The sequence below is a fragment of the Portunus trituberculatus genome, chromosome 11 (assembly GCF_017591435.1).
Source record: "Portunus trituberculatus isolate SZX2019 chromosome 11, ASM1759143v1, whole genome shotgun sequence".
NCBI lineage: Eukaryota > Metazoa > Arthropoda > Malacostraca > Decapoda > Portunidae > Portunus > Portunus trituberculatus.
In genome coordinates, this window is record NC_059265.1 from 5,725,125 (window position 1) to 5,747,624 (window position 22,500).

Sequence of the window (22,500 nt, forward strand, 5' to 3'; positions counted from 1 at the left end):
TGCGCAAATCAAGCCATTTTTTTTACATCCCCGAAACATCATATGATTTGCATCAACAAACAAGTGGTAAATGAATTAAAAAGAAGCCGAAATTGAACACAAAAAATGAGTTTTGTCCAGAAAAGAAGGTAACCTAACTAAACCTAAGGTAAGGTAACCCAACCCAACTTAACCTAACCCAAGCTAATCTAACCCAACCCAACGCAACCTAATTTAACCTAACCTAACCTAACTAAAGATAAATTAACCTAACCAAACCTAACCCAACCTAACCTAACCTAACTAACCAACTAAACCTAAGCTAACCTAATTAAACCTAACCTCAGGGGCCGTCGTGATTGGTGGAAATAATTATGCTTTTTTTTTCCTTGGCTGCCGCTTCAGTTTCAAAGAACAGAATCAATCAGCTTAAACAATTAAGCGCATGCTCAGACAATGGTGTGTCAGGAGCCCGCCGAGCCGCCGCGAGCGCCTGACACCATCAGTGTGCGGCATGGTTTGATGTGGGAGGCTATTGTCATGGCTCATCACCAAAACACGCTTAAATTATTAAAAATCTGTGTCGCCATTCAAAAAGGTTGCACCTAGTATATATGGGGTTCAAATTACTTGTAATCAGGAGCTCGATCTCTTGAGGTGGGTAAAAAACACGTAGCTGATTGTGGTGAAACTCTGCAGTAATACCCTAGATTCTTATACTATTACTACCACTACTACAACAACTACCACTATTCCAGAGGTGCACCATGGCTTGCCACAAGGTCACAACTGGTCCCTGGAGAGCCGCTGGTGGTGACGGGCTGCCTGTGCCCTCTCTGCGGCAAAACTCCACACATACTCCACTCACCAAGTTCCAGAGGGAGAGGTGAGTGTGTGTGGGTGTGGGAGAGGTGTCAGCAGGTGTGCTGTGAGTGTGGTGGGTGTGTAAGTGTGTTTTTTGTATGTTTTTGTAATGTCAACTATAGCTACCTATGTATAGTGTTTATTTTTTTTGGTGTGGGTTGGCTAGGGTAAACTTATTGTGGGCGTTTTCCAGGTGTGATTTAAGGGTTGTTTGTAGAGTGCAGGTGTGTGTGTGTGTGTGTGTGTGTGTTTTGTTGTGTGATGCAATATTTTAAGGTAATAATTGCTGCGTTTTGGTTAGGTAATGTTTGTCTTGTTTCCTCCATATCTCCCTCCACAGGTTACCTCCAGGCTTTTCCTTCCATAGACTATTTCCTCCATGTTTCCTCCATCTTCCCTCCAATTTTGAGTCTCCTATCTCACTTCTATGATAGTCAAAATAGTACTTTTCTAAATCTCACTTCAAAACCTGACAATTTTTCTCATTTTTCCCTCCACCACCTCCTTTTCTTTCCTCCATATCTCCCTCCACACACCAAGCTGTGTACTGTGCTGGTGTGTGCAGGTGTGGGAAAGGTTTCTGCAGGTGTGGTGTGTGTGTGTGGTATGTGTGGTGTGTGTGTAAATGTTTTTTGTTGTGTAAACTACTATATATATATATTTTTTTTTTTTGCATTTTCCAGTGTTTGCAAAGGGTTTTTTGTGGTTTGCTGGTGTGTGCAGGTGTGGGAATGGTGTGTGCTGGTGTGGTGTGTGTTTGGTGAGAGTGTGGTGTGTGAAAGCATTTTTTTTGCTTACAATTTTGTCTCATAAACCTCAATTTTTTCACTTGTTTTGGCTGGAAAATATTTGTCGTCTTTTTAAAATCCTCCTATTACTACCACCACCACCACCACTGTCCAACCACACCCACAACCACCACAAACAACCAACATTACCACATAAGATGCTCACAAAACCACACCATTTCACTACCATCACCACTACCACCACCTCCTCCCTACAGGATCACCGGCCGTACTAAAGGAAGTGGCTCTATGTAGGGATGGAACATGGCAACTGCACCAGCTGGGATACACCTAGCCAACTGTGAGTATTGAAGGCTGTTTTGGGTTGTTTTAGGGTGTTTGAAGACTTTGAGGGTGTTTTAAGGCTGGTTTGGGTTGTTTTAGGGTGTTTGAAGACTTTGAGGGTGTTTTAAGGCTGTTTCAGGATATGTAATGCTGTGTTAGAGTGTTTTAAGGCTATTTTAGGGTGTTTAAGGCAGTTTAAGGCTGCTTTAAGGGTGTTTAACCCATTAACGCCCAGACCTATTTCCCGTGTTGAGATTGTAGTACTTTTTGGCAAGCTGTGTGTTTGTAACCTAACCAAGACATGCTGAAGGAAAAATCATGATAACTTAAGTCAAAGCCTAAGTGAGTTGCAGAGGGTGACATAAATGATCCAGCGGGCGGATCAGTTAGCGTCTCGGCCCCATTGCATATACTTACCTTAGTAAAGGAAAAAATCAAGGTTTCTTTACTTTTTTCGTAGTATACTTAGCATCTGCGTATTTTTCTAGTTACAAATTGGGCTAATTGTAATGTTTCAAATTTGTACCTTTTATTCATAAATTGTACATGAGCAAAAATGAGTCCTAATACTTGGCATACACATATTTCTCTTTTATATCACTTTCTGCTGCACTGCTGCTATTCATCCACAAAATATACATTACTGTATTTGTTGCTATGAACATTCGACCTCATATTCATGTACGTGTGTGGAAGTTTGCAAAACACTCCATGCACAGTGCAACGTCACACTTCACGCATTTTGTTGTTGGCCTTTGTCTCATCCTACTAACTGGCATCTAAGCCTTTTGCTGTCGCCAGTGCGGGTAATGAAGTGCTGTACACCATCACGTCGGAGACTCCAAGGTGTCGGCAAACCCAGTGATGAGGTGAATCTTGGCTTTTCTCTATTCACAGCAGCAGCTTTGAGGTAGCTCACTGCAATCTGGCGATGAAATTCCAGGAGGGTTATAGGCTCATCTGACACAAGTCTATGGAGCAGCCAGCTATTGATGATTGTCATGTCTATCATCCTGGTCAAGAGACACCAATACCACTTCTTCCCACGTATAGCAATGCTGTACTTTCCTATGAGCCAATCGTGCAGATCAACTCCTCCCATGCCTTTGTTATATGTCTTGATGAGTTCAGGCTGCACCATGTCGATTCTTTTCTTTCTCTTCTGTCACACCTCTGTGCCGTGGTGAGGGGATCAACACTGTCATAGTTTGTCATTACTTTGTTGTCATTCCACTTGACTACAAGGATCTTCTTCTTGTCGAACCTACAGTCATGACTTTGCTGGCCTTCACGGGACACTGCTGCAGCCTATTTTCTCGCACGGTTCCAGTGGCTCGTGTTTTTTCCAGTGAGAATGGTTAGGAGGCCACGCGATGTGAAAAGGTTATCAATCACACTGAACAAACCGTGTCCCTAGAGTCATTTCTTGGAGTGCTGAACGATTTTCACGGCCACAGTACAGGTCAAATTTGTAGCAATAACCCTCATCACCACAAAGCGACCTCAGCTTGTACCCAAACCTGATGGATGGGCTTCCCCCTGATCAATTGCTTGAGGCCATCATGACCATAGTATCTCACCATCATTTCATCAACAGATAAAGTCTTATGGAACACACCATACTGCTGGAATGAAGAATTTAGCATATCAATCAGGGGCCGGACTTTGAAAGCCTTGTCTGTGCAATCTTGTGGGCGACTGTTGTTGTCTTGTACATGTAGGTACGCTTTTATCTTCAAGTACTTGTTCCTGGATAGAGCTTAATTGTTTGACAGTATTTTGAGCCACATCATCAGCATCAGACCAGTAAAGTGGTTCGCTAGGAAGAGTGACGTACCCAGAATAGATCAGGAAGCCAATGAAGGCTTTTGGTTCATGGTCTTCCAAGCTAAACAGGGGATCATTTTTCACTGTGTGCATAACGGATTGTTTCTCGCTTTATGAGCGCAAAGATGTCGTCGGTGAAATATCCTCAAAGATGTCAACTGGTGTGTGACCGTCAAGTTGTTGGTGCAGTTTGGCCTTCAGCTTTTCGGTTTGGTTTGACATCTCACCCCACTTGGAGTACCGTGGTATCATGTGCCTGGAAGTAGAAACAGCACTTTAGTAAATATTTAGCATTACATGCATTTCCAAGTTAAAACTCCAACAGTAATGATGAAAAATCAATGAATTAGTGTTTGAGTAATTCTGGCCACAGACAAATACCTGAGTAAACATGACATAAAGAATCTGGTGAATACACGTTAATCATCATCATATTACTTTATTAACACAAAACATGACATAATACTAAACAAATAACTAACGCTAACCTTCTTACTCCACACTGGTGTATCAACACAGTCCAGACGTCGTTTTTTCTTCATTCCTTGGCCAGGTTTGTGTGGTATGAATTTCAATGGCACCAGGGACATCTTTTACCATTGGTATAAGTGTATTATCATCATCAACTTCATCCTCATCACTTAGATCATCATCAGGAGGAATGTTCACCAAGTCTATTATTACTTCTGCATCATGATCAACGTTGAACTCCTCACTACATAACAAGTGTGTAGCTTCTTGCACACTGAGGCATTTCACAGGAGCATTAGACATATTTCGCAGCTGTTGAGCAAAATAACTTTTCAAGCTAGTAAGTATATGCTCTGTAAAGTATTCATTCACAATATCAGAGAATCAGGAGGATGTATACAGTACGTCTACAGGCAACTGTGCTGCTGTGCTGCTGTGAATCTCACACTGGGTGACTGATAACGGTTCCGCCCAGTGGACCATATTTGTCACCTCTAATTGTAGTGAACTTGCAATTCGGTAGATGGTGTGATAGGGCAGATAATTCAACTGACATGTCATGTAGAAAGTGTTGTGCTTGTATAGTGAAAAGGATCAAGAAATATGACATACACTTCATCACCATTTTTTACTGAACATGAACAAAAAATTCACAAAATTCAATCCTCCTAATGACGTGACCACTGGGAGATTTGAATGTCGTTGCTATAAATAGGTCCTCCCACTTCTGCTTACTGTAAGAACACTTTTCTAAACTCAATTTGCTCAGCATGTTTAAGATACAGGCCATCAAAGACAGATCACCAAACATGATCCACTGGGCGGTAATCGGTTAAGGCTGTTTTAGTGCTTTTAGGGCTGTTTAAAGGCTATTTGAGGGTGTATGGTGTTTTAGGGTGTTTAAGACTGTTTTGGCTGTTTTAAGGCTATATTAGGGTGTTTTAAGGGTGTTTCAAGGTATTTTAAAATTTTTGCTCCTGAGGCGATGAAGTAATGCACGCCATCGCTCCATCAGTGCTTCATCTACTCGCTTTGTGTGTTTTTATGATTCAGTGACAAAGTGACTAACTGTTTTCAGGGACACTGGGTACGGTGGCTTGGGGAGGGACCGTGTGGCCTGAGGGGAGGGTGGTGGCCGGCGGGCAGTGTGTTACTGACCAGTTTGGTGTAATGGTGTTGTCATTGTCACCCTTGAGGGATTCTGAGGGTGAGCTGGCTCTATTAGATGAATTACAGGATTCTGAGGACAATGAGAGTCAATCAGAAGGACTCATTAGTGACTCACATGAGGAATATTTGCCAGAAAAGGACAGTGAGGCCAGGAGCTCCCAGGAAGAAAGTGATGGAAGTGGTGAGGATGACAATTAAGGGAGATGGAAAGCATAGATGTTGATTTAGAAGAGTGTACGGTTTAAAATGTGGACATGGAAGTGCGGAGGATGAGAATTAATGGAGATGGAAAGTATATATGTTGATTTAGAAGAGTGTACGGTTTTAAATGTGGACACAGAAGTGTGGAGGATGAGGATTCAGAGAGATGAAAGTATGTATGTTGATTTAGAAGAGTGTAAGGTTTGAAATGTTGACATGGAAGTGTGGAGGATGACAATTAAGAGAGATGGAAAGCATTTATGTTGATTTAGAAGAGTGTACAGTTTTGAATGTGGACATGGAATTGTGGAGGATGAGGAGCGGCCAGGCAGCCCTGCACTGCATGCTTCCCTCCATACTTTCCCTGTCTTATCTGATCCCGGTACTGGTCCGGTCCTGACTGAGGATTTTTGTGGCTTTGATCCTGATGTACCAAGGAATGACATGAATGGTTTGCACTGCTTCCAGCTCTTCATGTCAGACGAGGTGGTACAGTCGCTGTGTGTGTGGACCAGTGTCTCAGCAGCCAAGCGTTTTGTGGACAACCCAAAAATAAATTAGAAAAAGTTTATGGCAAAAAAGTGGCTTCATGTCACAAGGGATGAAATGAATGTCTTCCTACGTCAGCACCCCCAACAGAACACGGTGCGGGGGGTGGGGGTTGTGCAGTGCGGGGGTGGCGGAGTCGCTGACAAAGGGTTCATGATAGATGTGCCATTTTGTAAGGTTTTCACACATAAATATCTTTTTTTATTTATTAATTTTTTATTAGTACTCAGCATGTAGCTAATATGTGCATTTCCATTGTGTTTTAACGGGCTAAAGAAGGCATTATGGGTATCTCCTATCTCAAAGCCCACCAACTATTTGACTGCTAGTGTTCTTATTGATTTAGTGATAATTACTCCTGCAGTGTATCACTTGTGTCACTATGTATCTTGTATTATCACTTCACTTATTCACTTATTCTCTATGTGTCACTGTCAAACACTTCACTTACTTACCCACTGCTTCAATAACACTCTGAATTTATGGCCTCCCACACTGAAACACTCTCTCTCTCTCTCTCTCTCTCTCTCTCTCTCTCTCTCTCTCTCTCTCTCTCTCTCTCTCTCTCTCTCTCTCTCTCTCTCTCTCTCTCTCTCTCTCTCTCTCTCTCTCTCTCTCTCTAATATTAATCCAGTTTTATTTATTTCAGATTGTGTTAAGAATATGGAGAAAGACGGACCAAGGCAGGAGGAGGAGGAGGAGGAGGAGGAGGAGAAGAAGAAGAAGAAGAAGAAGAAGAAGAAGAAGAAGAAGAAGAAGGAAGAGGTGGAGGAATATGAGAAGAGGAGGAGAAGAAAAAGAGAGAAAAGAAAAGGTAAAATAATAAATATTGTCATTTCATAAAGTTTGCTATTTCAATTCTCTCTCTCTCTCTCTCTCTCTCTCTCTCTCTCTCTCTCTCTCTCTCTCTCTCTCTCTCTCTCTCTCTCTCTCTCTCTCTCTCTCTCTCTCTCTCTCTCTCTCTCTCTCTCTCTCTCTCTCTCTCTCTCTCTCTCTCTCTCTCTCTCTCTCTCTCTCTCTCTCTCTCTCTCTCTCTCTCTCTCTCTCTCTCTCTCTCTCTCTCTCTCTCTCTCTCTCTCTCTCTCTCTCTCTCTCTCTCTCTCTCTCTCTCTCTCTCTCTCTCTCTCTCTCTCTCTCTCTCTCTCTCTCTCTCTCTCTCTCTCTCTCTCTCTCTCTCTCTCTCTCTCTCTCTCTCTCTCTCTCTCTCTCTCTCTCTCTCTCTCTCTCTCTCTCTCTCTCTCTCTCTCTCTCTCTCTCTCTCTCTCTCTCTCTCTCTCTCTCTCTCTCTCTCTCTCTCTCTCTCTCTCTCTCTCTCTCTCTCTCTCTCTCTCTCTCTCTCTCTCTCTCTCTCTCTCTCTCTCTCTCTCTCTCTCTCTCTCTCTCTCTCTCTCTCTCTCTCTCTCTCTCTCTCTCTCTCTCTCTCTCTCTCTCTCTCTCTCTCTCTCTCTCTCTCTCTCTCTCTCTCTCTCTCTCTCTCTCTCTCTCTCTCTCTCTCTCTCTCTCTCTCTCTCTCTCTCTCTCTCTCTCTCTCTCTCTCTCTCTCTCTCTCTCTCTCTCTCTCTCTCTCTCTCTCTCTCTCTCTCTCTCTCTCTCTCTCTCTCTCTCTCTCTCTCTCTCTCTCTCTCTCTCTCTCTCTCTCTCTCTCTCTCTCTCTCTCTCTCTCTCTAATATTAATCCAGTTTTATTTATTTCAGATTGTGTTAAGAATATGGAGAAAGACGGACCAAGGCAAGAAGAGGAGGAGGAGGAGAAGAAGAAGAAGAAGAAGAAGAAGAAGAAGAAGAAGAAGAAGAAGAAGAGGTGGAGGAATATGAGAAAGGAGGAGAAGAAGAAAATATTGTCAGAAAAGAAAAGGTAAAATAATAAATATTGTCATTTCATAAAGTTTTGCTATTTCAATTCTCTCTCTCTCTCTCTCTCTCTCTCTCTCTCTCTCTCTCTCTCTCTCTCTCTCTCTCTCTCTCTCTCTCTCTCTCTCTCTCTCTCTCTCTCTCTCTCTCTCTCTCTCTCTCTCTCTCTCTCTCTCTCTCTCTCTCTCTCTCTCTCTCTCTCTCTCTCTCTCTCTCTCTCTCTCTCTCTCTCTCTCTCTCTCTCTCTCTCTCTCTCTCTCTCTCTCTCTCTCTCTCTCTCTCTCTCTCTCTCTCTCTCTCTCTCTCTCTCTCTCTCTCTCTCTCTCTCTCTCTCTCTCTCTCTCTCTCTCTCTCTCTCTCTCTCTCTCTCTCTCTCTCTCTCTCTCTCTCTCTCTCTCTCTCTCTCTCTCTCTCTCTCTCTCTCTCTCTCTCTCTCTCTCTCTCTCTCTCTCTCTCTCTCTCTCTCTCTCTCTCTCTCTCTCTCTCTCTCTCTCTCTCTCTCTAATATTAATCCAGTTTTATTTATTTCAGATTGTGTTAAGAATATGGAGAAAGACGGACCAAGGCAAGAGAGGAGGAGGAGGAGGAGGAAGAAGAAGAAGAAGAAGAAGAAGAAGAAGGAATAGGTGGAGGAATATGAGAAGAGGAGGAGAAGAAGAAAAGAGAAAAAGAAAAGGTAAAATAATAAATGTCATTTCATAAACTTTTGCTATTTCAATTCTCTCTCTCTCTCTCTCTCTCTCTCTCTCTCTCTCTCTCTCTCTCTCTCTCTCTCTCTCTCTCTCTCTCTCTCTCTCTCTCTCTCTCTCTCTCTCTCTCTCTCTCTCTCTCTCTCTCTCTCTCTCTCTCTCTCTCTCTCTCTCTCTCTCTCTCTCTCTCTCTCTCTCTCTCTCTCTCTCTCTCTCTCTCTCTCTCTCTCTCTCTCTCTCTCTCTCTCTCTCTCTCTCTCTCTCTCTCTCTCTCTCTCTCTCTCTCTCTCTCTCTCTCTCTCTCTCTCTCTCTCTCTCTCTCTCTCTCTCTCTCTCTCTCTCTCTCTCTCTCTCTCTCTCTCTCTCTCTCTCTCTCTCTCTCTCTCTCTCTCCTCCTCCTCCTCTCCTCCTCCTCCTCCTCCTCCTCCTCCTCCTCCTCCTCCTCCTTTGCTAATACTATTACTATTATTACTATCCCAGTGTGACCTGTGTGACCTCTGACCTTCTGCCGCAGGACTCCTTGGACTGCGACTTCACTGTGACCCGAGAGGAGGTGGCCACTCAACGCTGAGGTCACACGGCTCCTTTCCTTATGCAGGTCAGTGGTGTGGTGTGTGGTGTGGGAGGTGTGGTTGGGTTAGGGGATTGGGTTAGCCTGGGTAAGATTTTGAAGCCATTTTAGGCAGTTTGGCATGTTTTGAGGGTATTTTGAGACCGTTTGGCATGTTTTGAGGATATTTGAAAACAGTTTGACATGTTTTATGGCCATATTGGCATGTTTTGAGGGCATTTTAATACAGATACACTTTGGCAGGTTTGGAGTGTCTATTAAGACAGTTTGGTATGTTTTGAGGACAATTAAAGACAGGTTGCCAGGTTTTGAGGCCATTTGAAGACAGTTTGGCAGGTTTTGAGGGCAGATTAAGACAGTTTGTTATGCTTTGAGGGCAATTTAAGACAGTTTGGCAGGGTTTGAGGATACTGTAAGACAGTTTGGCATGTTTTGATGGTATTTTAAGACAGTTAGGCATTTTTTAAGGGTATTTTAAGACTGACATGTTTTGAGAGTATTTTGACACAGTTTGGTATATTTCAGGGCAATTTAAAACAGTTTGACATGCTTTGAGGGCAATTTAAAACAGTTTGGCATATTTTGAGGGTATTTTGAGACAGTTTGACATATTTTATGGCCATATTGAGACAGTTTGCCATGTTTTGAGAGCATTTTGAGAAAGTTTGACATGTTTTGAGGGCATTTAAGACAGTTTGGAGGACATATTGAGACAGTTTGGTATGTTTTGAGGGTATAGTAAGACAATTTTGGAGGTTTTTAGGGAAATTGAAGACAGTTTGGGAGATTTGGAGGGCATATTAAGGCAGTTTGTTATGTTTTGAGGGAAATTTGAGACAGTTTTGCTGGTTTTGAGGCCATGTTAAGATAGTTTAACTTGTTTTGAAGAAATTTTAAGACAGTTGACATGTTCTAAGGGCATATTAAGACAGTTTGACATGTTTTCATGGCATATTAAGAGAGTTTGGCAGATTTTGAGGGCAATTTAAGAAAGTTTGGCAGGTTTTGATGGCATTTTAAGACAGTGTGGCAAGTTTTGATGGCATTTTAAGACAGTTTGGCAGGTTTTGATGGCATTTTAAGAAAATTTGGCTTGTTTTGATGGCATTTTAAGACAGTTTATCATGTTTTGAGTACATTTTAACCCTTGGCTTACGGTGGACGAATTTATTTTCCGTTCCCTACTCACGGGTAAATTTTGAAATATCAGAAAATTATATAAGATGATTTTATTTTTAAAAATTGTTTTATGTTTGTAATTGTAAAAACAATGATGTACTATCCAGAGCGCTACGACCTCTGAGAGAAAAGTTATTGCAGGTCAAAGATTCCTGTCAAAACGTGTTGTGTGACCCGCGGGGTAGAAATGACGGAGTTCTGCGAGGAAGCTCTCTCTCTCTCTCTCTCTCTCTCTCTCTCTCTCTCTCTCTCTCTCTCTCTCTCTCTCTCTCTCTCTCTCTCTCTCTCTCTCTCTCTCTCTCTCTCTCTCATCGGATCAGATATGAATGAGTGAAGAGTAATGAAATAATAATAAAAGAGAGAGAGAGAGGAAAGGTTTGTTTGTTCACGTGTTCCATCCTTCCTTCCCTTCCCCTCCCTCTCTCATCGTATCAGATATGAGAGAGAGAGAGAGAGAGAGAGAGATTCTATGAGGATAATGGGAAGCCAGAAATCCTTATCCTGTAAAGAAGCAACACCATGTTGCATCACGTGACCACCTGCTTGTCACTCTCAGTATCAATGCATCAGTGATGGAGGGTAGTCAGTCACCTCCTCCACCTCCTCTTATATCTACTTCACCACCATCATTGCCTCCTCCTGCACCCTCTCACCCTCCATCACCACACCCTTCAACAATTTGACTTAGACCTGAGCCCTCTTCTTCCTCCTCACCTTCACTACTCGTCTCCTCACCCTCAATTTGTTTTGGTGTCGATCCTTTGTCTCTTTGTGTCACTCCTCCTTACCTGCTGTACTTCTGCATTCCCACCTCGCCGATCTGTCTCCACCTTCTTCTCTTGTAGTATCTCCCCCTTCCGTTATTTCTTCTTCTCCTTCTTCTGTTTCTAGCTTTGTAAATTATATGGAGGAACAGTTCCTAACCTCTTTCGAGGAGTCCGAGGAGGAATATATTTGTGAGGTCCCTGGTACCCCGGAGGAGTAAATGGTAAGAGTTGTCTAAATTATTACTTTATTTCCGTAATCCTAGTCTAACAGTAAGCTCTATTACAACTGAAAAGAAAGAGAATAAAAACTTGTATACGGGAATGAACTGGAGCAGAACAAAACAAACTCTGGCAACACTAGTGCGATGACACGTGCTGGCCCACAGGGTAGTAAAGGTCGGAGGGAGTGAAGGGAGGAATCCGAGGAGCCATCAAGTGGGTGCAAGAAAGCTGCATCTGCAAACTCTGCAATAAAAGAGATCACATGTAAACATAGCTTATGAAGTGTGTGTGTGTGTGTGTGTGTGTGTGTGTGTGTGTGTGTGTGTGTGTGTGTGTGTGTGTGTGTGTGTGTGTGTGTGTGTGTGTGTGTTCATTTGTACAAACATTCATGTGGTTATATATACTCTATTCAAGAAACACTCATTCACTTTACCTTGTGAAATAATGGAAGATGATCTGTTTGATGGCAATAAAAGATACACCAACATCTGCCTGAAGGATAGAGTCCTCTCTCCCCACTCCCTGCGCTCCCTGCGATAAGGAGAGAAGGGGAAATATTTTTAGGCGCACAGAGTTGCCCTCCTCACACCCGACACTCATATTTCGTGTAAAATCAGTATACAGTGAATCTTACAAGACGTAATACTCTTTTTGTCAGTATAATGTAAAGTTATATTTACCTTGCAACTGGTAGCTCTGTAGAATTCCTATGTAGGACTCTGTACTAGATCATCTTGCCGATACACCACGTACTGTTTGCTTGAAGGAGACAGGCCTCCCTCTCCCTTGCTGCCCCTGTGACAAGGAAAGAAGATAATGTAGGCACACAGCTGCCCAACCTTACATCCAAACATTTACCCAGTCATATTTTGTGTAAAATCAGTATTCAGTGAATCTTACAAGTAATACTTATTTTGTTAGTATAACGTAAAGTTATATTTATCTTGCTATTGGTAGAATGTAGAGCTCCGTACTAGGTCATCTTGCCATATGTTGCTCCTTATACATGTATCACTATATCTAAACAGTTCTCTTTCCCACTTATTAGTATGTCTTGAGGGTGTGATATTTCTTGAAACATTCGCCTAGGCACAACCCTACACCACGCCCTTCACACATTGTTGTCACTAGCTTGCGTTTCTGTTCTCTCCTCTGCGTTGTTTTGCAAACTATACATTCCCTCTGTCCCTTCTTATGTGGCCTTCCTGGTGCTGGAGGAACATGTACAGGGAAATGAGTTTCCAGTCCTACAGCTTGCCAGTCCTTCCTGAGCTGCACGGCTCTGTCTATCTGGACGTGAATGTGTAGGCACTTGTGTTGGAAATCTTTCCAGCATTTGTTTTATGACTTTCATACTGAATACTCTTAGAGATGACTTGTTGCCTGTTTTGGTCATGTAAATGTTGCATGCATTCAACATGCAAATATCTATCATGTGGAAAAATACTTTCCTATACCACTTGACACTTATTCTTAGGCTGTCCACTGTACCTAGCTGCATATCAGCTTTATCAACGAGTCTCATGTTGATGTTATAATCAGCGACAATATCAGGTTTGAAGATAGGCTCATTTGTTCTCCTGTGAACCCGCTGGGTATCTTTCATCTGGCCAGTGTGGATAGTAGAAAGAAGATGCACTGCTCTTTTATCGTGCCATTTCATTACTATCATATCATGTGTCTTGAATCTGATTACATCACCTTTTTTTGTTACTCCAAAGTTTGGCATATATTTTCTCTTTGATCTGACAGTGCCCACTGCACCAGTATTATTATCATGTAAATACCTTGCCAGCTGAGGACTCGTATACCAATTATCAGTATACAATACATGGCCTTTTCCCAGGTAATCTTTCAGGAGTACATCTACTACTGAGCCAGAGAATCCACTAGGATTGTTTTTAGTCAATCATCAATGTCACTGCCAGAATGGATGCAAAATCCAGCACAATTCCGGTTTTGCAATCACATAGCACATACAATTTGATTCCAAAGCGATGTCGCTTTGATGGTATATATTGTTTGAAAGCTAATCTTCCCTTGAATAGCATCAGTGATTCATCTATAACAAGATTCTGAAATGGGTTGAAGTAAGACTTGAATTTATCTGTAAGACTTTGCAGCACTGGTCTTATTTTCCAAAGTGGATCAGCAGTTTCTTCACTAGAAAAGTGAAGAAATCTTAGAATATTACTGTAACTGTCTCTTGTGATTTGTCTTGCAAAAAATGGCATGTATAACATCTCAGCCTTGCTCCAGTAATCATGTCTAACAGCCTTTTTAGAATGAGGCATTAGCATAGTCACAGCTATGAACGTCAAAAGTTCATCTCTCGTAATGTGTAGCCATTCTTTCTCGTGCGAGCGAGGGGTTACATCAGATGTTTCAGCATACCGGGCATGATATGCGTTGGTTTCAGTCACTATATGATCCAGTAATTCATTATTGAGCAATGCCAAGAAATAATGACACAGCCCCGTGCCAATCTTCAAATGTCAAGCGGGAAAAATCATGATTACCGATACGATCGCCGTCTCTCTGGACGGAACAATATCATCATTCATGTACGATCACCGTAAGCCAAGAAGGGTTAAGATAGTTTGTCAGGTTTTGAGGACATTTTAACACAATTTGACATGTCCTCCTCCTCCTCCTCCTCCTCCTCCTCCTCCTCCTCCTCCTCCTCCTCCTCCTCCTCCTCCTCCTCCTCCTGTGCTAATACTATTACTATTATTACTATCCCAGTGTGACCTGTGTGACCTCTGACCTTTTGCCACAGGATTCCCTGGACTGCGACTTCACTGTGACCCGAGAGGAGGTGGCCACTCAATGCTGAGGTCACACGGCTCTCTTCCTTATGCAGGTCAGTGGTGTGGTGTGAGGTGTGGTTAGGTTACATTAGGTTAGGTTGGGCGGTTAAGGTTTTGAGGGAATTTTGAGGCAGTTTGTCATGTTTTGAGGGTATATTTAAACAGTTTGGCATATTTTAAGGGCATTTTAGATAGTTTGGCATGTGTTGAGGGTATTTTGAGACAGTTTGACGTGTTTGGTGGGCAGTTTAAGACAATTTAGCATATTTTGAGACAGTTTAGCATGTTTGAGGATATTTTAAAACAGTTTGACATGTTTTATGGCCATATTGAGACAGTTTGGCATGTTTTGAGGGCATTTTCAGAGTTTGACATGTTTTGAGGGCATTTTAATACATTTTGGCAGGTTTTGAGAGCAATTTGAAACAGTTTGGCTGGTTTTCAGGGTATATTAAGACAATTTGAGAGGTTTTGAGGTGAGTTAAAGACAGTTTGGCAGGTTTTCAGGCCATATTAAGACAGTTTTGAATGTTTTGAGGGCAATTTTAGACAGTTTGGCAAGTTTTGAGGCCATATTAAGACAATTTGACATGTTTTGATGGCATTTTAAGAGTTTGGCAGATTTTGAAGGCATATTAAGGCAGTTTGGCAGATTTTGAGTGCAATATATATATATATATATATATATATATATATATATATATATATATATATATATATATATATATATATATATATATAGTTAGGCATTTTGCATTATTGTAAATAACAGCATATTCTTATTTGATTTATAATTAACAGTGGTAGTGGTAGCCTTTTCCAAGATATCATACTGGAATAGGTGGAAGCTTGAATTATATATGTATATTATTAATTTTAATGGTAGTTTAATTTTTGAGTTACTTGTGTTAACCTAAGGATGTAAAATTTCCATAACTAAGAAAGTAACGATTCTGTTTTGTAATCATGTGCATTGTGTATAATTTGTTGCATATTAATTATTTAAGATCATAGCAATACACTAGAAATTTAGAATAAACTAAACTTTTTTCTATTTAATTGAAAAGATTAGGTGAAAGCTCATTTTTCTGAATTGGTCTACTAATGTGTAATGAATTAATATCAAAGGATGTCAGATTTAATTAAAGAGAAACATACACAACAAAATGAGTTTCTTTTGCTAATATTTTGTCTGTTTTACAATTTTAATAATTTTAAAAATATTTTCGACCGCCAAAATATCGTCAATAAAATTAATAATGAAAATGCACAAGACCAAATGGTCGCTAAAGGAGTAAGTAAGAATTTAAAATAACTGACAAGAATCAGAAGACTGAGAAGATATTCATTCCAATTACTGAGTAATTTACCTTTTCAAAATGGCTTCACAAAGCTTCTAGAATTGCTCCTATTTCACAAACGTTCTCAGAAGGACTCACAGCATCCCCCAAAACAAAGCCTCCCATCTGATAACGCTCACCGTCCACCAACTCATCCTGGTGTCCAGTGCAGTAATCACTATAAGTAGTAGTATCGGTATCGGCCCAATTAGGTGGTATTGGTATCGTTATCGGAATCGGCCAAAATTTTGGTATTGGTACATCTTTAATTTGAGACAGATTTGGCATGTTATGAAGGCATTTTAAGGCAGTTTGTCATGTTTTGAGGATATTTTAGGACAGTTTGGTATGTTTTGAGGCATTTTAAGATAGTTTGCCAGGTTTTGAGGAAATTATAAGACAGTTTGATATGTTTTGATAGGATTTTAAGACAGTTTTGCATGTTTTGAGGTCAGTTAAAAAAGTTTGACATGTTTTAACGGCATTTGAGTTGCGTTCAGTTCAGTTTACAAAATAGTGAAGGTGACTCAATATAAACAGTGCACCTCTCATTACAGGAAAGTCAAGACACACTGCTGCTGGAACACTGCACCACCAAGCCAAGACAAGACAAGCGACAACACAACACAAGCCTTCTACAACACCTACAGCCATCAGCAACACCCAGAGTACAAGACAACACCTGGAGCCATGAAGAATAGTTAGGATAGATTAGCAGTTTGGCATTTTTAATTATAAGGACATTTTAAGACCATTTGGCATGTTTTTATGGTATTTTAAGACCATTTGATATGTTTTTATGGTATGTTAAGACCATTTGGCATGTTTGTATGATATTTTAAGACCATTTGGCATGTTTTTATGGTATTTTAAGACTATTTGGCATGTTTTATGTTTTAAGACCATTTCACATGTTTTTATGGTATTTTAAGACCATTTGGCATGTTTTTATGGTATTTTAAGACCATTTGGCATGTTTTTTATGGTATTTTAAGACCATTTGGCATGTTTTTGAGGGCATTTGAAGAAAGTTTGGCTATGGTAATACCCTTTTATTGACATTAACCCTTCAGTACCATGACACATTTCCATATTCCTTGTGGTGACTATTTGGTGATTTTGTACAGCTTCACAAACTCATGTGGGGGTGAAAATTGTGAAGACTATGGCCATTAATCTTGTAACCTTCATAGACCTTCGATAATGTCAATAAAATGGTCTAATGGTGCACAAATCTCAAGGTAAAAATGTGTCCCAGTACTGAAGGGGTTAAGAAGGGTGTATGGAGGTGACAAGATTAATGGGCACAGTCTTCACTATTTCAATCCCCCACATGAGTTTGTGAAGCAAGTGTTGGATTCTCTGGACAAAGATGCAGTGTCCTTGTTAAGAGATTCACTCAGCACTCACTCACTCCTTCACTTACTGAACTCAGAGGGAATGAAGAATGTGCATTGTTGCTGCTTGTGTGTCAGACAAAGGCCTGTATTCACAAACACTTAGCTGTCTCAACAACACGCCTTCCAAGGCCACAGAGATCACTGGCAGGGTTTTCATGAGTGTTTCTCCACTTAATATTATAGAAATGTCACTCTGCCTCAGGAACCATAAAAATACCCTTATTCTCTCATCACCACTGTTTTCCAAGGCCACACAGATGACTGGCAGGGTTTTCAAGACTGTTTCTCCACTTAATAATACAGAAATCTTGTCATTCTGCCTTTACAACTGTAAAAACATTCTTCAAAACTCTTTATTCTCTCTCTATGACAATTTTCCAAGGCCACAGAGATGACTGGCAGGGTTTTCAAGACTGTTTCTCCGGTAAATAATATAGAAATCTTGTCATTCTGCCTTTAGATCTCTCTCTCTCTCTCTCTCTCTCTCTCTCTCTCTCTCTCTCTCTCTCTCTCTCTCTCTCTCTCTCTCTCTCTCTCTCTCTCTCTCTCTCTCTCTCTCTCTCTCTCTCTCTCTCTCATGGATCTTTCTTAATGTCAATGAAATGGTCTAATGGTACACAAATCTCAAGGTAAAAAATGTGTCCCAGTACTGAAGGGGTAAAAATAGTGAAGATTATGGCCATTAATCTTCTGCCTTCAATAGATCTTTCCAAGTGTCAATAAAATGGTCTAATGGTATGCAGATCTCAAGGTAGAAATGTGTCCCAGTACTGAAGGGGTTAAAATAGTGAAGACTTGCCATTATTCTTCTGCCATCTATAGACCTTTCCTGATGTCAATAAAATGTCTAATTGTACACAAATTTCAAGGTAAAAATGTGCGTCAATGTTGAAGGGGGTTAAAATAGTGAAGAATGTGGCCATTAGTCTTCTGACGTGTATAGATCTTTCCTACTGTCAATAAAATGGTCTAATGGTACACAAAATCTCAAGATGTCCTAGTATTAAAGGGGTTAAAATAATGACGAATGTGGCCGTTAATCTTCTGACCTCTGTAGACCTTTCCTAATGTCAATAAAATGGTCTAATGATACAGAAATGTCAAGGTAAAAATGTGTCCCAGTACTGAAGGGGTTAAAATAGTGAAGACTGTGACCATTAACCTTCTGATGTCTATAAACTTTTCCTAATATCAATAAAATGGTTTAATGGTACACAGATCTCAGGGTAAAAATGTGTCCCAGTACTGAAGGGGTTGAAATAGTGAAGACTGTGGCCATTAATCTTGTGATCTCCATACACCTCTTAGCAACCACTCTGCTCCGCTCTGCTTGTAGTGTGAACTTACCCTTAGAGTGTGCTGTGTGGGTGTGTTTGTGCAGGTTAATCACTTTTTTGTGGTTTTTGAAAGGGTTTGTTAAGTTTTTAGGTGTTTGTGTGTGAGGTGAGAGTGTGTCAGGGTGTTAGGGGTGTATCAAGAGTGTATCTTAGTCTGCAGATTGCTTCTATGAATGGTCCTTAACCCCTTCAGTACTGGGACACATTTTTACTTTGAGATTTGTGTACCATTAGATCATTTTATTGATATTAGCAAGGGTCTATGGTGGTCAAAGGATTATTGGCCACAGCCTTCACTATTTTAATCCCTTCAGTACTGGGACACATTTTTACCTTGAGATTTTTGTACCATTAGACCATTTTATTGATATTAGCAAGGGTTTATAGTGGTCAAAGGATTAATGGCCACAGCCTTCACTATTTTAACCCCTTCAGTACTGGGACACATTTTTATCCTGAGATTTGTGTACCATTAGACCATTTTAATGACATTAGCAAGGGTGTATGGAGGGCACAAGATTAAAGTGTATGTGTTGTTTTTAAAATGTGTTGTTTTCATGTATATTATTACTATTTGATTGTTTACTTTGATTGCTCTCTCTCTCTCTCTCTCTCTCTCTCTCTCTCTCTCTCTCTCTCTCTCTCTCTCTCTCTCTCTCTCTCTCTCTTTACTCAGTACAGGCAGCAGGAAACAGGGCGATAGTTTTTGGACACTTTTATCACATTTTTTATGCACTGGCACAACACTGCTGGTTTTCCATATTGTGGCCACGTACTGGTCTGAAAGCACTGATTGAACAGTGCGGCGAGTGGGTGGCCAGTTCACTAGCACACTGGCGAAGCAGTCTAATTTTGTCCGGCCCCACAGCCTTTTTCGTCCAGGTTCAGCAGTACCTTCCTCACCTCTATTTCATTTGTTTTCACTGTCACTATTTTGTCCTCTCACTATTTCTCTCTCTCTCTCTCATTTTCTCAAAGTGTTTTCTCTCTGTTTCTCTCTTGTCTCTCTCTCTCTCTCTCTCTCTCTCTCTCTCTCTCTCTCTCTCTCTCTCTCTCTCTCTCTCTCTCTCTCTCTCTCTCTCTCTCTCTCTCTCTCTCTCTCTCTCTCTCTCTCTCTCTCTCTCTCTCTCTCTCTCTCTCTCTCTCTCTCTCTCTCTTCTCTTAATCTTTGAATATTTGTTAACTGAAAAATTTGTTAACAAATTTTAACTTAAAGTTGTTTAAAAATAATTTGTTAAGTTGAAATTTGTTGAAAATTAGCACAGATCTTTTTTATGTTAAGTTGTAAATTGATGTTAATATTTATTGTATAGTTGAAGATCATTGTAGACTATTTTTTTTTTCATACAAATTTTTTTATATAAGTTGAAAATCAAGTTGAAAATTTGTCTAGACTTTCACCATAGTTGAAAATTTGTGTAGAGTTTTTCACTGTATTCTTTGTATATTGTTTTATTCAGTTGAAAATATTTGTGGGTTTGTTTTGCAGGCAGAAAATATTTGTGGGTTTGTTTTGCAGGCAATGTGTAATAATGTCAAAAATTGAATAAAAGTGTAGGGAGACTCTTGTATTTAATTTTAGCTCCAATATGCATCCACCTTATCTCCGGAGACTCTTTAGAGTATTTTCGACTTAGTACGTTTTTTAGGGCCCGTTTTGGGGCTTTTTTTGCCATTTTTTCCTTACTTAGTACATTTTTTAGGGCCCGTTTTGGGGCTTTTTTTGCCATTTTTTCCTTAGGGCCCGTTTTGGGGCTTTTTTTATGCCATTTTTTCCTAGATTTTTTTAGTTTTTTCAGCCAGATGGTGGTATGGACCATTTTTATTAATTACAATTGATGTCACGTAACTTTTTCGCTTTAATTTCATTTTCTAACAACCACTTTTTTTTCTATTGCTTTTATGATAATAAATATTAAGCTTCAAATTAGCGTGTTTCATTTCTGGGGTGTGATCGTTTAGAGCGAGTGTAGGAGGTGGTCAATGGAGGCAATATTGGTGTCAGACGGATCCAAGCCAGCTTGAGGCGACTACTCACTGAAACCACCCACAACCCACAAATATTCCCAGGGAAGGAAATTTACCGAAACAAAAAATATTTCTTTACACTTTATTATTCAGTAGTGACAACAGATCCAAGCTTCAAGTACAGTGACACCATAATGAGGTGGTAGTGGCAGCAAGCGTTGAATAGGAGACTGCGGTGGTGGCGGCGGCGGTGGAGTTAGTGGTGGTGGTGGTGTAGCAGGTGTTTGCCAGGCCGCTGCGAAGCGAAGTCCCTCAGTGCCAGTAGCGGCGACGGCGGCACGTGTATTAGCGGGACAGCAGTGAAGGCCCAATGCGAGGCAGTGCCCCTCCGAGTAGCGGTAGCAGCGGCGGTAACGGTCAATGTAGGCGCAGTGCGAAGCCAGAGTACCTTTCCTGATGGTGCAGGACGCACGGGATCGCTGCAGTCACGGCTTCGGATCACCAACTCCTGTAATGGAGAAAAATTAACTGATTATCTCCGTATGTACCACGCCACACTGTCCTACAATACACACTTCACTGCCTCAGTCAGCCTCTCTCACTCGCCCTCCTCGATCGTTATTCCACTTACACTCCAGTTACACCCTTCTCCCTCGTTCTCCTCACAGCGTCGCCCGTTTTACGTAGCATCCTGGCCCTTCACCATCCTGACACTCCCATCCCTTCATTCTCATCTTCCACGCCAGTCTCAGTAAACCACACCACGTCAAACCCCCTCAAACTTCCCCCACACCCGATCCTCACACCCACACAACCAATCTTGCTACACATTCATCTACCTGGTTAGTGGAATCTTCCGTGTCTGCCGTCATCTGTTCGTTCTCGTCTCCAATCCTCCGCCTCACCACACCTGCCTCGCCTCTATCACTCACTCATCCAGCCAGTCTCCCTCAACGGCAGCAGCGGCGGTGGCGGTCGTTAAGAGTAGCCCGTGTGCGCGATGCAAGGCAGCGAGTCCTTCCCCAATCTTGCGGCGGTGGAAGAGGCAGAAGTGTTGGTAGTGAGCGTTGTCCGTTAAGTGCAAGGTAGACGAGGCTCATTACCGTTGTGGAGTCAGGCCTTTGGATCGTCAACGCCTGTAATGGACAAAAATAAGCATGAACACAGCAGTACCTTGTTTACTTGTTCACTAATTATCCCTATAGCTAACAAGCAAGATTGCCCTAAGCAAACTCCTTCACTGCCTCAATCAGCCTTTCACTCTTCATTCTACGAATTCTTACCACCACCACCACCACCACCACCACAAAAACATGAATAGCAGTATCTTTTTCACTAATTATCTCTAAATCTAACGCCACATTATCTTCACTCCTTCACTGCCTCAGCCAGCCTTTCACTCGTCTCTACTCCGTTACACGTCTTCAGTGCCCTAACCCAGTCAAACACTCCCACCACACCATCCCTTCTGTCTCCTATTTTATCACAATGCATTCAGTTTTATCACACTGCATTCGTTTAGTTCCCACTCTGCCTCCTCTTGCCACGAGCCATTCACGCTCACTTCATTCCTCCCAGCCATTCTTAACCCTCCCCACACACAAGCCCTCCCACCTTCCCCCCACACACACAAACCCTCCCACCGTCACTCGTGAACCTCGAACCATTTACGCCTGCCTACCACTTCAAGAACTAATGTCATGGTTATATCCCCAAACTTATCGTTATGCTACCACATCTCGCTTCTAATGCACGAACCTTGAAACACCAGCCTCGTTACGTTAGAAAATCCTGTCCACTCATTCTTTTCGCCGATTCTGGTACCTATTCTATAACGAGGGAACCACAATGACTAACCTGAAACATTTTAGCCTCAAATATAACTTACTTAAGGAGTTCTATAGTAACGCGACCCGTTCAATCCCTTCAGCACCAAGACGCGTTTTCATATTCCTTCTGTTACTATTTGGTGATTTTATACAACTTGAGAAACCTTGTGACATCCATACACGCTTTGTAACATCAATAGAATGATCTAATCGTACACACATCTCAAGGTGAAAATGCGTCACAGTACTGGAGAGGTTAAGCGTAATTCTTCCTTCCTACACAACTACAATGACCACGAAAACACTACACTTGTTACAGCCATTACACAAATCTATTCTGAACCCACGTTACTCTAACCACACTAGTGAATGCACGACCATCTGCCCTTATTGACAACTAGACC

General features: G+C 41.4%; 3 long non-coding RNA genes across 7 annotated transcripts in view; 1 reads left to right on the forward strand and 2 right to left on the reverse strand.

The window, feature by feature from the left end:
• The window catches only part of LOC123502460, a 12,089-nt gene extending 5,265 nt beyond the window's left edge, over window positions 1-6,824 (forward strand). For 3 of the 4 annotated variants that reach the window (XR_006674095.1, XR_006674093.1, XR_006674096.1), the window contains exons 2-4: window positions 738-865; window positions 1,850-1,932; window positions 6,784-6,824. This is a non-coding gene — a long non-coding RNA (uncharacterized LOC123502460). Of the gene's footprint in view, window positions 1-492; window positions 637-737; window positions 866-1,849; window positions 1,933-6,783 lie in introns of those variants that run through there. The other variant, XR_006674094.1, reaches the window with a different exon arrangement.
• Window positions 6,825-11,239: 4,415 nt separating this feature from the next.
• LOC123502461 lies at window positions 11,240-13,249 on the reverse strand. Its single transcript, XR_006674097.1, has 3 exons — window positions 12,093-13,249; window positions 11,846-11,943; window positions 11,240-11,655 (listed from the first exon to the last, which is right to left on the reverse strand). It is a non-coding gene; the product is annotated as an uncharacterized LOC123502461 (long non-coding RNA).
• A 7,146-nt stretch (window positions 13,250-20,395) lies between these two features.
• Window positions 20,396-22,500, reverse strand: part of LOC123502466 — a 7,979-nt gene continuing 5,874 nt past the window's right edge. For both annotated transcript variants that reach the window (XR_006674106.1, XR_006674105.1), the window contains 2 exons: window positions 21,107-21,403; window positions 20,396-20,775 (listed from right to left, as the gene is read on the reverse strand). This is a non-coding gene — a long non-coding RNA (uncharacterized LOC123502466). The remainder of the gene's footprint in view (window positions 20,776-21,106; window positions 21,404-22,500) is intronic.